General features: G+C 41.7%; 1 long non-coding RNA gene across 17 annotated transcripts in view; it reads left to right on the top strand.

Moving 5' to 3' along the window:
• The window catches only part of LOC125162307 (uncharacterized), a 128,867-nt gene that overhangs the window by 28,888 nt on the left and 85,175 nt on the right, over positions 1-14,804 (top strand). For 12 of the 17 annotated variants that reach the window (XR_007150968.1, XR_007150967.1, XR_007150976.1 and 9 more), the window contains 2 exons: positions 862-1,002; positions 4,275-4,470. This is a non-coding gene — a long non-coding RNA (uncharacterized LOC125162307). Of the gene's footprint in view, positions 1-861; positions 1,003-2,692; positions 2,932-4,274; positions 4,471-4,622; positions 4,732-6,020; positions 7,716-13,106; positions 13,213-14,804 lie in introns of those variants that run through there. The other 5 variants (XR_007150975.1, XR_007150977.1, XR_007150973.1 and 2 more) reach the window with 5 other exon arrangements.

The raw sequence follows: 14,804 nt of genomic DNA, 5'->3' as shown, positions 1-14,804 counted from the left end.
CTAAGAAATAGAATGGCTGATTTAAAGGATATATACATTTATTAAATTAAAAAAAAAATTTTTTTTAATGTTTATTTTGGGGACAGAGACATAGCATGAATGGGGGAGGGGCAGAGAGAGAGGGAGACACAGAATCGAAGCAGGCTCCAGGCTCTGAGCCATCAGCCCAGAGCCTGATGCGGGGCTCGAACTCACGGACCGCGAGATCATGACCTGAGCTGAAGTCGGACGCTTAACCGACTGAGCCACCCAGGCGCCCCAAATTTTTGAAAAATGTGTATTTATTTTTGAGAGAGAGAGACAGAGCATAGGGGCAAAGAGAGAGGGAGACACAGAATCCAAAGAAGGTTTCAGGCTCTGAGCTGTTACCACAGAGCTCGACACAGGGCTTGAACCCACCAACCATGAGATCATGACCTGAGCCGAAGTTGGGCACTTAACTAACTGAGCCACCTAGGTGCCCCAAGGATATACACATTTAAAATGTTGGTTCATGGAACCAAACTGCCCTTAGGAATGTTAACTTCTAGGGGCACCTGGGTGGCTTGGTTGGTTATGTGATTGACCCTTGATTTAGGCTCAGGTCATGATCTCACAGTTTGGTTGGTGAGGTCAAGCCCCACTTCAGGCTCTACACTGACAGTGCAGAGACTGCTTGGGATTCTCTCTCCCTGTCACTCTCTCCCTCTCCTTCTCACACTTGTGCACGTGTGTTCACTCTCTCTCTCTGTCTCTCTGTCTCTTTCAAAATAAATATTTTTTAAAAAATGTTAACTTCTTCCAACAGAACATGAGATTGTCTATTTCCCCACATTATTAGTAATACTGGGTTGTATGTTTTTCATCTTCCCCATTTGACAGGTGAAAAGTGGTCTTGTCACTGTAAATATGGTGGTTGAGAATGTGACTCTGATATGATGTGATGTGATATGGTATATGATTCTGGAGCGAGCCTGCTGGGGCCTGAATTCGGACATAACCACTTACTGTGTGTGACCTTGGGTAAGTCATTTTAACTTCTCTATCCCTCAGTTTCATCTTTGATAAGGTAGGTATAATAATAGCTCATATTTCGTGAAGAATAAATCAGTTAATCTAAAATGTTTCAAATAGTCATGGAGATATGTCACTCAAGTATTTAAAAAAAATTTTTTTTTAACATCTATTCATTTTTGAGAGCTGGAGAGAGAGCATGAGTGGGTAAGGGGCAGAGGGCGAGGGAGACACATAATCTGAAGCAGGCTCCAGGCTCCAAGCTGTCAGCCCAGAGCTCAAACCCACGAACTGTGAGATCATGACCTGAGCTGAAGTCAGATGCTTAACTGACTGAGCCACCCAGGCGCCCCTCACTAAGTATGTTTTAATGTTTCTTTGTATATTAAAGATTGAATATCTTTTCAAACGTATTTTTGACGTTTATATTTTTTGAGTCATTGATCCATGTCCTTTGCACATTTTTCCAATATTATTTTCTTAATAATTCGTAAGAGCTAAAGTGTTGACCATTATATATGGTGCAAAATTGTCCCCAGTTTGTCATTTGTCTTTTGACTGTGTTTATGCAGTTTTTTGTTGTTGTTGGGAAATTCTGCATTTTTAGGTGGTCAAAATAGTCTTTTCTTATAGTTTTTCCTACTGCTAGGCCAATATTTAGAAAAGGCATGCTTCCCTACCTGAAAATTATAAAAATAGTTATTCATTCTCTTTGAATACTTGGGGTGTGTGTGTGTGTGCGCGTGTACGTGTGTGTGTTTAAACTTAATCTTTAAGTCTTTGATCCATCTGGAATTTATTTTGATATGAAGATAGCAGTAGATATCTGGCTCTATTTCTTTTCAGTTGTGTACTGTCCCAAACCTGTTTATTAAAAAAGAAAGAGCAGCAGCCTTTAATCTTTAATCTTCCTTCCCCTAATTTGAAAGTAAGATATCCTAGAGATAGCAAATCTCCATTTCAGAGAATGAATTTCATGTTTGGACTCAGTAGTCATTCAGTTGCTAAGCTGTGGGATGAATATGCTGTGTAAAGCAGTTTGGGATCAGAACTCACAGCTTGACTCTAAGTGATGAGACTGCTGCTTTCACTAGTGTAGGCTTCTCTGCTGGCTCTTCTTTGGAGGCTCCTTCTAAATAGGTCCTACTTTGAGGACTGCTTTGAAGGGGCTATTGTTAATTTGGAATGGCAAATTCTGTGTCTTTCAAAAAACAAATGAAGTAATTGTAGTGGATGTTTCCTCACTCCAGCCCAGAGTATTGGTAGGGTATTTATAGGGGGTATTGAATGGTAATGAACCCATTGTCTTCTACCTGTGTCCTCAGGTAGAGCAGGTCTTTTTGGAACTCTTGTTCCATCTAGTTTCTTGCCTCTGACTCAAGATGGAGGGAGAGTGGGTCTTATATAACAGAGTGTTCACATATCCCATGGCAGCTGTCATCTGCTAAAGATGATGAAGAAGGGTAGCTAATTCTTACAGGGCATACCCTGTTCCAAGCACTTTACATATATAAAGTTTTTATGAGATAGGTGTTCTGTACTGGGTTGAATAGTGTCTTCCCAACAGTTCATGTACACCCAGAACCTATAAATGTGATCTTATTTGGAAGTAGGATCCTTGTAGATGTAATCAAGTTAAGATGAAGTCATACCGGATTAGGATGGGCCCTAATCTAGTGACTGGTGTTCTTATATGAAGAGGGAGACACAGAGAGAGAAGATGTCCGTATGAAGATGGAAGCAGAGATTGGAGTTGTGCTGCCACGAACCAAGGGATGGCAAGGATTACTGGCAACCACCAGAAGCTGGAAGAGACAAAGATTCTCCTCTGGAGCCTTCAGAGGGAGCATGACCCTGCTGAAACCTTGATTTTGGACTTCTAGCCTCCAGAACAATGAGAGAATAAATATCTTTTGTTTGAAGTCACCCAGTTTGTAGTGTTTGTTACAGCAGCCCTGAGAAACCAAACATGCTCTTTTATCATCTTCTTTTTCGAATAACGAAACAGGCCCAGAGAGGTTAGATACTTTGAGATCTCTGTAGGCCACTGCTCTGCTGGCTGGGCACTTACTCTGAAGCTCCTCATGTTGCTGTTGTCAGCTCTGCACCACGACCATTACACCTTTTGGTAGTGCTGGGGCTGAGCTGAAGGAATGGCTCCTCCTCTAACACAGCAGGCCACAGCCCTTCCCCATTCTTGCCTTCTTCACACCCTAAAGCAGAAACTCCTCTCAGGAGGCTTCTGACTGTAGCCTGGTCATTTCCGCAGGTTGCTTCCCAGCCCCACTCCTCCAGGTGATACCAGGCTTTTATTATTTTTTAATTAAAAAAAATTTTTTTAAATGTTTATTTTGAGAGAGCATGAGCAGGGGAGGGGGCAGAGAGAGGAGACAGAGGATCTGAAGCAGACTCTGTGCTGTCAGCATGGAGCCCAACACAGGGCTCGAGCTCATGAACCATGAGATCATGACTTGAGCCGAAGTTGGACACTTAACCAGCTGAACCACCCAGGTGCCCCTGGGTTTCTATTTTTCATTTCCATGCAGTGTTAGAGAAATGTGGGTGACATTTGGGGGGAGTGTCACTCAGTTTCTAATAGTTTTTATGTTTCCCATTTCTGGCCTGCTATACTTCCTAGAACTCCTGTCAGTAGACGACTCAAGTCTTGGTGTGGATTTTTGTTTTCGTTTTTGAGCTTCAGGATATCACACACAGCTCAGATGGCACATACCACAGTTCATGGCTGTGAGCAGAGAAGGAGCAGCATCATGGCCACATTGGCTCTGAGGGCCCTGGTCACCTGTTTTTGATAAACCGAACATACCACAGTGGCTCTGTCCTTTGCCAAAGTGAGTGGGGGATAAGGATGTTCTCTGACCCAGCCCAGCTACCTAAACAGCTCCTTATTTGCCCATGGTCTCTTTTGCTAGCATCCCAGAAGGGATCTCCTTCCTCAGCATCTCATTGCTGGCTGCAGAATTTTGCCTATTTTCCAATTTGGACCTTTTGCTTTGGGTCCTGCTCTTACTCTTAACAACTCTCACAAGGCTGAGCTCCAGGAACTCAGGAACCATATTTGTTTTGTTTGCTGCTATATCCTAGGAATGAGGAAAAACCTGGTACTTACTAGCCCCTCAAGAAATGTATATTGAATGAAGAAATGAAACAATATTAAACACAAAATAAGTATAAGGAAAATCCAGCGAAATTCTGATTTTTACCATGATGACTAATTAGATCAATATAATTTGAAATATCTGTTTTTGTCTCTGCTTTTCCAGTTCTCTAAGCACATGCTATTGGATAATCCTGCCTGGATCAGTCCTTTCCTCACCTTGGACTTCACCTTCTTTTCCTCTTTATTCTATCTGCTAAAGTTGCCAGCCAGCCTCTTTCACCCCAGAGGGGGATCCGGCTCCTGAAATCCCAGCCTATGCTAGTGCCTCATGCTTCCTGGGGGCTTGCCAAGAAAGTCAAGTAAGTAGAACATGCACGTTGCTAAAGAGTACCTCAGAGAACTCCCATACTGAATTGTGATTTATAGGCAGCATAGTACATTGTGCCAAGTGATTACACTTAGGCCTTTTTTAATTGTAATAATCTGTTTCTGTGATCCTGCATGTGGAAAGCCCAGAAGTGTCTCTGTGGTCCTCCTTTCTGGATCACTAAGAAGTCAAGACACAGTCCCACTCTGCCACCTGTATTAATCTGACTGTTGAAACCATTCAGAGAAGCAAGGTATGTTTCTGGAAGTAGAGCCCAGGCCTCCTACAGGCTATTCTAAGGCTGTAACCGTGATCAAATCTGTTGCTGCTTCATTTAAAAGAACTTAGAATAGTGTTGGAAACATCATAGGATTAAAGCACCACTGTAGCTTCTTGGCTAAGGAAGTGGTGTATGGTGGCCAGAGAAGATGTGGTAGCAAAGGCTCCCAAGTTCTTTTCTGGACCTGTTGATTTGAGGTGAGACATTTGACAATCGGAGATGATGTCTTTTAGCTCTCATGGTTTCTCATCTTCAACACAGAGTGATGTGGGTGGGCCATGCTTGTAGAGAGAGAGGCTGACATTGTGATCTAGAAAAGCTCATCATTAGGTGTCCTTCCTTTCATTTGAATTTCTAGTTCTATTTTTATTTTATTATTATTTTTTTAGTTTTTAAAGATTTTTGTTATTTTAAGTAATCTCTGTACCCAATGTGGGGCTTGAACTCACAACCCCGAGATCAAGAGTTGCGCTCTCCACCAACTGAGCCTGTCAAGCACCTCTGTAACTCTTTTTTTTTTTAATGTAGAAATCCTACACGCACAGAATTAATATAGGAACCCAGCAACATCCACATTTTACTTGAATTCATTTCATCAGAATTGCTTCCTTTTAATAGTGTGATTAGATCAGTTCTAAGGGATGGAAACTGATAAGGCTTAGGAAAAGAAGGCTAGGTTTGTGTGGGGCACACACCTTGGCCTTGGACAGCTAGAGAATAACATTAGGGCACCAGGTACATGATGAACTAGATGGGAGAGAACAAACTCTTTATTCCTGGAGAGCCAGGCATGTGTCAGACGCTTTTCATATGTTTTCTTTTTTTTTCTTTTTCTTTTTCATATGTTTTCTTACTTAATTATCATAATGGAAACCAATGAAGTATCATCTTCATTTTTTCACATGGGCAAGCTGATAGTCAAAGAAGTTATGTAACTTGCCCAATGTCAGACAGCTAATAAAAGGCTGAGCTAGGATTTACTTCTCCTCAGGTCTGTCCAGTTCCAAAGCCCATGCTGTTTTCACAGAGCTTGTCTGTCTCTGACAAGATTTAAGGAAAGAGGGTAGGGAAGGCAGAGAAGATGGGAGAGATGCCATCTTTCTCTGCCTCACAGTTTTACTTGTTGAGACGTGTTTAGCCAGAGCATCTTGTTTATAGAATGCTAGGTTCTATATATAGAGATGCTGCAACAACATATGTGGGAAAGATACCAATTGGCTCTAGGGGAGGATTTTAAAAAAGTCTTTGTTCTTTACCTCTAGGTCTTCATTGCAGTGTAATCCACAAGTGTCAAAACACCACTGGTAACTCTGGTTTACTGCTTAAGAGGCACTTATCCTATTCTCCAGATAACATTTATTGATGTGTCCCAAGGAGTAAGCTATGATGGGGGCAGAGGTGAGGGTGTGGTGTGCCCTTACTGTATGTACTGGAGCTGGTGGCACCTGTTATGTGACTATTACGGTGAATTATTACTGAGTAAACAAGAGGTGTCTCTCTTTTGCCTTTCTAAGGGAGACCAGATGGCAGTGGTTGCTGGCTTAGGTCCAGGGGAGCCTGGCCTCTGGGCTGGCAGAGGAGACAGCTTGAGTGTGTCAGGTGATGGAATAAGAAGAAACAAGGCTGGATTGTCAAGTGGTATAATTTCAGGGGCACCAAGAATGTGTCCTGCCCCTCTAAGACTTACTTCAGCTCTTTGCTAGTGCTTGGAATTCAGCAAGTGAAATTTATTTCCCTTAATTTAAGTCTTCGAGACCCTATTAAAAACGAAGTTATGAAGAATTTAGGCATGATGTTGTCTGGAGAATAGCTGACAGGCAGAATGTAACAAGGAGTGTGATGGTCTGTGGTTTGCTGTGATGTCCTCAGACAAGACTGGCATAGATCTTAGGAAGTAGGAGGCAGCTTCCCAGAAGTGATGTAAAATGGTGGCGCAAAAGAGGCTGCTGATGACAACATGGGCAGGGCACTTCCTCAGAGGCTGCTGGTCGCAGACAGCTTCTGGTCTTGATTTCCCAATATGTTGTGCTGAGATAGGGCTTTACCAGAAAGCAAAATAAGCCACGTAAAAAGGAATGACAAAGCATTTGGGGTGTCCATGCAAAGGTGCAGTTCCCCCTTGTCCACTAACTTTGGTGGAGCCAGAATAACTAATCCAGAGGCTGCCAGCATAGAGCCTTTGATTCAGATCTACAGCTTTTTTGGCTTGAATTCCTCCAAAGAGAGATTTTCTAGTTGACTGTTCATCATCTTTCTTCTAGCACTGCTCTCAAACTGCCTTAGTAATCTAATTCTCACATCTTTTCTCCCCCAGGGAGTCTTCGACAGAAGCAACTTAAATCTTCATACCTTTCCCAGCTCCTCACAGTTGGGTTCATGGATGCCCTTCACCCACTTGCTTCAACTTCTACTCTATCCATGTTGCTACCCTAAGTGTAGAGCATTTTGTTTTGGATCAGACTTTTGGCTTCATTCAGGCCTCTGGGGTCCTTCCAACACATTTCCCAGAAGGCTATTCTAGGAATGGTCTCCACCCCTCACCTCCTGAAATTTGACAGGGTCTGGACCTCTCTTCTTTGTGAAATTAGTGCAACTCTGTGGAAGTGTCTGGATATATCACACCCCTTCCTGTCTCCCCAACCACCACACCCATACAGAAGATCTAGTGATGTAGCTAGGATCTGCTGATCACCAGGACTTTGTAGCCAGTGCCCCCAGCAGGGAGGGACTCCTGGATAGGTTTACTATACTGTGAACGACACCTATGTCCACTACTCTCTGCCTCTCTTCCATCTCACCTTTATTTTGTCTTTTCCCTAAGAAGACAAAGATCTGTCCAGTTGTCCTGCCTTGACCCCCTAGTCTTATCTTGGACTAGAACTCTGCTGTCAACCCCTCAACAGGGGCTGGGGCTTTTGCTTTCCAGCCTCTCTAAGGTCAGGTCACTTCTCTGATACTAGAGACTTTTCTTTTTTTTTTTTTTTTTAATTTTTTTTTTTTTTTAATGTTTATTTATTTTTGAGACAGAGACAGAGCATGAACGGGGGAGTGTCAGAGAGAGAGGGAGACACAGAATCTGAAACAGGCTCCAGGCTCTGAGCAGTCAGCACAGAGCCCGACGTGGGGCTCGAACTCACAGACCGTGAGATCGTGACCTGAGCCGAAGTCGGACGCTTAACCGACTGAGCCACTCAGGCGCCCCGAGACTTTTCTTGTATCTAGGCTTTGGTAGGTAGAGTCTTGCCCATGCACAGATCTCCCAGTTGTTGACCACCCTGAACTTTGCCTACTGCTCTTTGGGCTAATTGGATGTCATGCTGGTCTGCTCAGCTGCACTTCTGGAACAAGCTTCTTAGCTTAGTCAGGCCCTGTCCTGAATTTCATTCAAGTTCTCCTACTGCCTCTGCCTCAAAAACAGCTTTTAATATGTATTTATAAAGCTTCAGGGGCGCCTGGGTGGCTCAGTCGGTTAAGCGTCCGACTTCAGCTCAGGTCACGATCTCGCGGTCCGTGAGTTTGAGCCCCGCGTTGGGCTCTGTGCTGACCGCCCAGAGCCTGGAGCCTGTGTCGGATTCTGTGTCTCCCTCTCTCTCTCTCTGACCCTCCCCCGTTCATGCTCTGTCTCTCTCTGTCTCAAAAATAAATAAACGTTAAAAAAAAAAAAAGGCTTCAAAAGGGAAATAGAGAATATAACATTTTCCGAACTTATTTAACCAGAGAACCATTTTTTTGAAGGAATATTAAAATCTCACAGGATATGGTGTTTGGTGGAACACAGTTTTGGAAAGTATGAGGCTTTATACTAAAGGAATGGACATCAAATGGGAGGAATTCCTGGTGAAGGTAATGTGAACAGTCAGTGAAAAAACATTATTTGGGAGTAGTAAATCTCTCCTGGTGCTTTTCATTCAACAAATGCCCACTGAGCACCTACTATTTACCAGTCTTTCTGAAGGAATCACATCATGTATTTGACTACTTAACTGTGTGTCTGCATAAAGACAGCTCTGATCTGGAGTGGAGCTCTAAGGTGGGGAAGAGTAAGAATTCTACATTCTTTCTCCTTGTTCGGAGAACAAGTTTGGATGTTTGGATCTTCTTCCTTTTTCCTTCAGATACAGGAAGTAGTGAATGGGGTGATACCATCATCAGCTTCTAGATCCAAGGAAGGAGGCTTCTCTAAGGCTTTTTTCCGCAGGTTTGAGGTCTTCAAGGATTTTTCTAGCACTTCTGAACACCCCTTCGCTCCCACTCTGGCAATATTCATCTTAGCGTCAGTCTCAAGTCTCACTGCTAGTTCAGGACTTTTACTTCACATATAGGATCAGTGCCAAGTGGGATAGAATGATTATGACATTGTAAATTTTCTGCTTTTCCTGTGAAATCCCTCTATAGCTCATCGGCATGCCAGACTATTTTTTTTCCCCCAATCCTTATCTCCCCAGTGGAGATAAACCCATGCACTGTGGGCAGGGCAGCCTTTCAGGTGGAGAGCATTTAAATCTGGCAGGTAGGTGACCAAGTGCCAGGAGCTCCAGCCTGCAGAGCTGGTAACCAAAGAGGAAGCTAGCCACTTCCTCTGTATGCTATTGTCAATCAGGACAACCAGGAAAAGACCGCTTGAAACAGAAATCTCCAACTAAGACTCCTGATTAAAAAAATTTCTTTGAGATCCTGATGTATGTGTCTTTACTGTTATGAGTGAGATCTGTGACCAATCTTAACTCGGTTGGATGAGCTAATCATGAAACAAACTGTACACAAAGGCTTAGCTTTGATCCTGCCCTTAGGTATGATGTTCTTTGAACATCCAACATAGCATCTTCCACCCACAAGCCCCACTCTGGAGGCCTTGGTCCATGGCCCTTGTCCATTCTGCCACTTCCTCTGAAATACTCTGGTTTTAACTGTGAAGATCAGGGAGTGGGCTCACAGCAAGGTTGAAAGAAGGCTTGAAATGGGCCTTTAGAGGTGTTCTGTAGAGCCAGTTATTTGGTCCATCTGTAGGTATTTATAAGTATTGGCACGTGACTATTTACAGACATGATAACCATAACTTCCTATAACTGCAAAGGCTTATTTTCTCCTACAGGCTTCCTACATGAAGACATTTCCTAAGAATCTATCCTTAGCCCCCTCTCCTCTCCCTTTATATACTATCCCTGGGTGATGTCACCTGTGCTTATGGTTTTAGCTACCACTGATATGTTAAAAACTCTTAAATCTCTCTTCTGAGTTCCTGACTCGTGACGACCAAACACAGTTGCCATCATAACCTGGTTCTTAAGGTATTTTATTATCGTTTTGTTTTTTTGTTTTTGTTTTTTGAGAGAGAGAGCATGCGCAGGGGAAGGGGAGAAGGAGAGAGAGAATCTTAAGCAGGCTCCACACCCAGCATGAGCCTGACAAGGGCTCAATCTCACGACCTTTAGATCATGACCTGAGCTGAAATCAAGAGTTGGATGCATAACCAACTGAGCCACTTAGACTTCTCTTAGGTACTTTAAACTTAGCATGTCCCAAGCCAAATTATATTTTCATTATGCCATCCTCTTTCCCCATTCCCCTATTTCTTCCTATTCCTATTCCTCCTTTGTTCTTGACTTAGAGCATCACCATCCATGGTCATTAGTAAACTTACTTCTACATCACTATCTTCCACTATTTCTCCACCAGGAATTAAGGAAGCTCTGAGTATAATGGAAGATGTTTAGATGTCCATCCTTCCCTCTGTCTTTCCCTCTCATTCTCTCCCTCCCTTTCTTTCCTTCTCTTCCTCTTTCTTTCTTTTCTTTTCTTTCTTTCTTTTCTTTCTTTCTTTCTTTCTTTCTTTCTTTCTTTCTTTCTTGTTGGAGTTCTTGTCTACAAGGCATCTATAGCTGAATTCAACAGAGAAGTTAACAAATAGAAAAAAAAAAACCCACAAAGGTTACACTGAGGTTCAGATTCTAAGTAAATGGACATTTTGGAAAGGAATCATCTGAGAGCTAAAACCTTAGGAGAAACTTTCATGGAAGAGGGGAGAGTTGACCAAGGACACCCTAAGTGGTGTAGGGACCAAAATACCCCTATGGGAACATGTGGAGTGAGGAAGGGATGGGGTATAATCCTTAGTTTACTACTTGTGCAAGCAGAGTAATTGGCTCCTCCCCCACTGATTTCTTCTGCAAATCAGCACTGAACCTCACTCGGTTCTTTTTAAAAGCTTCTAAGGATTGAGTATCCTTAGGTAACCCATTAGTTAGCAGGAGCTATCTTTTCCTTTAGAAATTTGGCTGAAAGTGCCATTCTACATCTGGAGTCTAGATGTGGGGTCTGATTCCTTTACCCAGATTCTTCAAATTCCTGGGAGCTCATGTATGATGGTCATTTTAATTTTGAGCTCTTTCTTCCACCAAATTAGTTCAGATTATAGATGGTCTTACCGTCTCAAGCATGCTGTACCTGTTTCCATCCATATTGACCCAGATGTAGAACTCAAATATCTCCCAGCTAAAGCCTTTATGTGTGTAGCAGACTTTATGTTGCAGCAAAGCAAGCAACTTGAATTCTAATATTGGCTGTCCCTGTCCCTTAAAGTCCTTTTTTGTCTACCTCTCCATTAGGGATTCACTACTATTCATATCACCCATGTATATGGTTTTGATCCCTTAAAATCTTCTCTTTTTCTGTTGCCACTAAACATTCCAGATATTTCTTACTCTATTATGCAAAATAAATGAATTCTACTCTTTCTCCCAAACTCACATCTGTATGTCCAAAGCCCACTGAATGGCTCAGATGAGTAAAAAGTTCATCTACTTCTTTAGCCACACAAAGTATCTGATGTGTTCTTTTACATTATATCTCTCCTTTGAAAGCATTTCTTGTTTTAAATAGCATTTACTACTACTACTACTACTACTTCTTTTTCTCCTCCTCTTCCTCCTCCTCCTCCTCCTCTTCCTCCTCCTTTCTTCTTCTTCTTCTTCTTCTTCTTCTTCTTCTTCTTCTTCTTCTAGCTCTATGCCCAATTTGGGGCTTGAACTCAGGACCCTGAGATTAGGAGTCACATGCTCTACTGACTGAGCCACTAGGCACCCCAGCATTTACTTCTTATCTCAGAAATGGTTTTGTTTTGAAGGAACTGTGTAGGGAAGGTAAGAGGATGTTCCAGGCAAGGGCAACAATGTGTGTATAGGCAGCAGCCTACGTAAAACCTGTTGTGGGCAATGACAAAAGTATTCCAACTGGAGACAATTTTTCTTGGTGAGCAGAGCTCAAAGTAGATTAGGAAGTCCAGATCTAGGTTTTAGTGGGAAAGGATAGTGTTTAGGATAAATGTCTAACCATTTGGGTGGGGAAAAAAAACCCCTGTCACTTTCTAGCAAAATAAATTCTAGATAGATTAAAGGTGTTTTTTTTTTTTAATTTTAAAAATGTTTGTTTATTTTTGAGAGAGAGAAAGACAGAGTGTGAGTGGGGGGAGGGGCAGAGAGAGGGGGAAACAGAATCTGAAGCAGACTCCAGGCTCTGAGCTGTCAGCACAGACCCTGACATGGGACTCAAACTGTGAATCTCCGAGATCATGACCTGAGCTGAAATCGGACGCTTAACCGACTGAGCCACCCAGGCACCCCAGTTAAAGGTTCTTAACAAAAACTAAAGTAACAAGTATAGCAGAAAAGAGTTATTTTATTTTTAATTTATTTTTAATGTTTCTATTTATTTTTGAGACAGAGACAGGGCGTGAGCTGGGGAGGGGCAGAGAGAGAGGGAGACACAGAATCTGAAGCAGGCTCCAGGCTCCAAGCTGTCAGCACAGAGCCCGACGCAGGGCTCAAACTCAACAGACTGTGAGATCATGACCTGAGCTGAAGTCAGACGCTCAACCAACTGAGCCACCCAGGCGCCCCTTGAAAAGAGTTATTTTAGTGTGGCACCCAAGGCAGAAATGATAAAGGAAAAAGTGTGGGGTATTAGCTTAAAAAAAAAAATTAAAACAAACACCATAAGCAAAATAAAAAGTAGTTGACAAACTGGTTAAAAAGAGTTTTCAACATATCTGTGTGCACAAAGCTCTTATAAATCAATAGGAAAAAAGTAAAAACAAAAAGGAAATGGGCCAAAGTCATAGATGAATAAATGACTTGTAAAACCTTATAGAAGAAGGCTGTTTCACTTACAATATAGAAAATACAAATAGAAATGAGACCTCACTTTCCAGCTGTTAGATTGACACATATTAAAAAGAAAAAAAATACTTATTACTGACTACAGTTTGGAACTCATGTAGTCTCTGAAGTTCAGTTTGGCAGTATGTATCGAATTTGAAGTACACACTCTTAAACTAGCAATTTGACTTCTAGGTATTTATCCCCATGGCAAGTGTACAGAGATATGTTTATGAGGATATTTGTCACTACAGAATTTATAAAGCAGTCAAAATGGCCATCAGAAGATTGGCCAAATAAACTGTGGTAAGTCCATACAATGATAAATTAAGTAAATACATACATATACGTATACATATACATATACATATACATAATATATTTTTATGTTATATATAATATATATTTATAATATATATAAAATATATATTATATAATATATATTTATAATAAATATATATTAATATATAATGTATATATATGATATATATAAGTTGTGTGTGTGTGTGTGTGTGTGTATATATATATATATATATATATTTTTTTTTTTTTTTTTTTTTTTTTTTCTGAGAGAGAACATGAGCAGGAGAGATGGGCAGAAGGAGAGAGACAGAATCCAGAATCCCAAGCAGGCTCCACGCTCAGCACAACCCAGGGATCATCGCCTGAACCAAAATCACGAGTTGGATGCTCAACCAACTGAGCTGAGGCTCCCCAATCTATAATTATTGACATAGAAAGGTGCCTACAGTATATACAGGAAAAAATATGTAGCAAATGAACCTGTTTTGATTGAAATAAATACAGCTGTAGCTATGTGTATATATTTAAAAAAAATCATACAACACATCGTTAACAGAAATTTTCTGATTCAGAAAAAAAAAGGCACTTAAAAAATAGGGGTGCCTGCTTTTTCAGTTGGTAGAGCATGTGACTCTTGATCTCAGGGTTGTAAATTCAAACCCCACATGGAGTGTAGAGATTACTTAAAAAATAAAATCTTAGGGGCGCCTGGGTGGCTCAGCTGGTTGAGTGTCCAACTTCAGCTCAGGTCATGATCTCACACTCTGTGAGTTCGAGCCCCACACTGGGCTCTGTGCTGACAGCTCAGAGCCTGGAGCCCGCTTCAGATTCTGTGTCTCCCCCCTCTCTGCCCCTCCCCTGTTTGCACTCTTTCTCTCAAAAATAAACATTTTTAAGAAATTTAAAATAATAAAATAAAATCTTAAAAAAGAAAAAGGAAACAGATTCTGACATGAGGTGGTGGGTTGGTTGAAACCAGACAGTTAGTTATATTATGTCAAAGTGTGTGTCTACCCTTCGAAGTTGGAAAATTACTCGACATGACAAAAAGGGGGTAGCTGGAAAGGAGAACCACTCTTCTAGAAGGGGGAGACAAATTTGTTTCTTGGAGTTGAATTTCAAGGGCCAATAGGAAGTATTCTGTAGGCCAAGAATTCCCATTTAGAGAAAAAGGTACTTCTAAAGCAGAGGTAATAAGTATGAGTGGGACTCTAGATTTGACCTTTTGAGATGTTTGGGTGAGGGTGGTATTGTGTTGGTTCTCCCTTTCTTGTTGGTAGTCTTAACAGACTCTGGAGAGGAGTGTGTAGTACTGGTGTCAACTGGAACCTGAGAGTAGAGCTTTGAGAGGAGGTAGGAGTGAGCAGTAATCACCATAGTAAAACAGCAGCCACAACATTGTTTAGAGATCACTCTGCAATTTACAAAGGCCATTGTATAGTGACTTGGCTAACACAGTCTTGTATGCTATGCATTATTTTTTTTCTTCCTTTTTGTGGACACTGAATCTCAGAGAGTAGAATTAGGACTCAAACTCAGGTATTGAGGCCTCAGATTCCGTTTCTCATTCTCCACTTTCCATTTTAGAGA

The sequence above is a fragment of the Prionailurus viverrinus genome, chromosome A3, assembly GCF_022837055.1.
Source record: "Prionailurus viverrinus isolate Anna chromosome A3, UM_Priviv_1.0, whole genome shotgun sequence".
Classification (NCBI taxonomy): domain Eukaryota; kingdom Metazoa; phylum Chordata; class Mammalia; order Carnivora; family Felidae; genus Prionailurus; species Prionailurus viverrinus.
The sequence above is the reverse complement of the archived record's forward strand: the minus strand, read 5'-3'. Positions and strand labels throughout refer to the sequence as shown.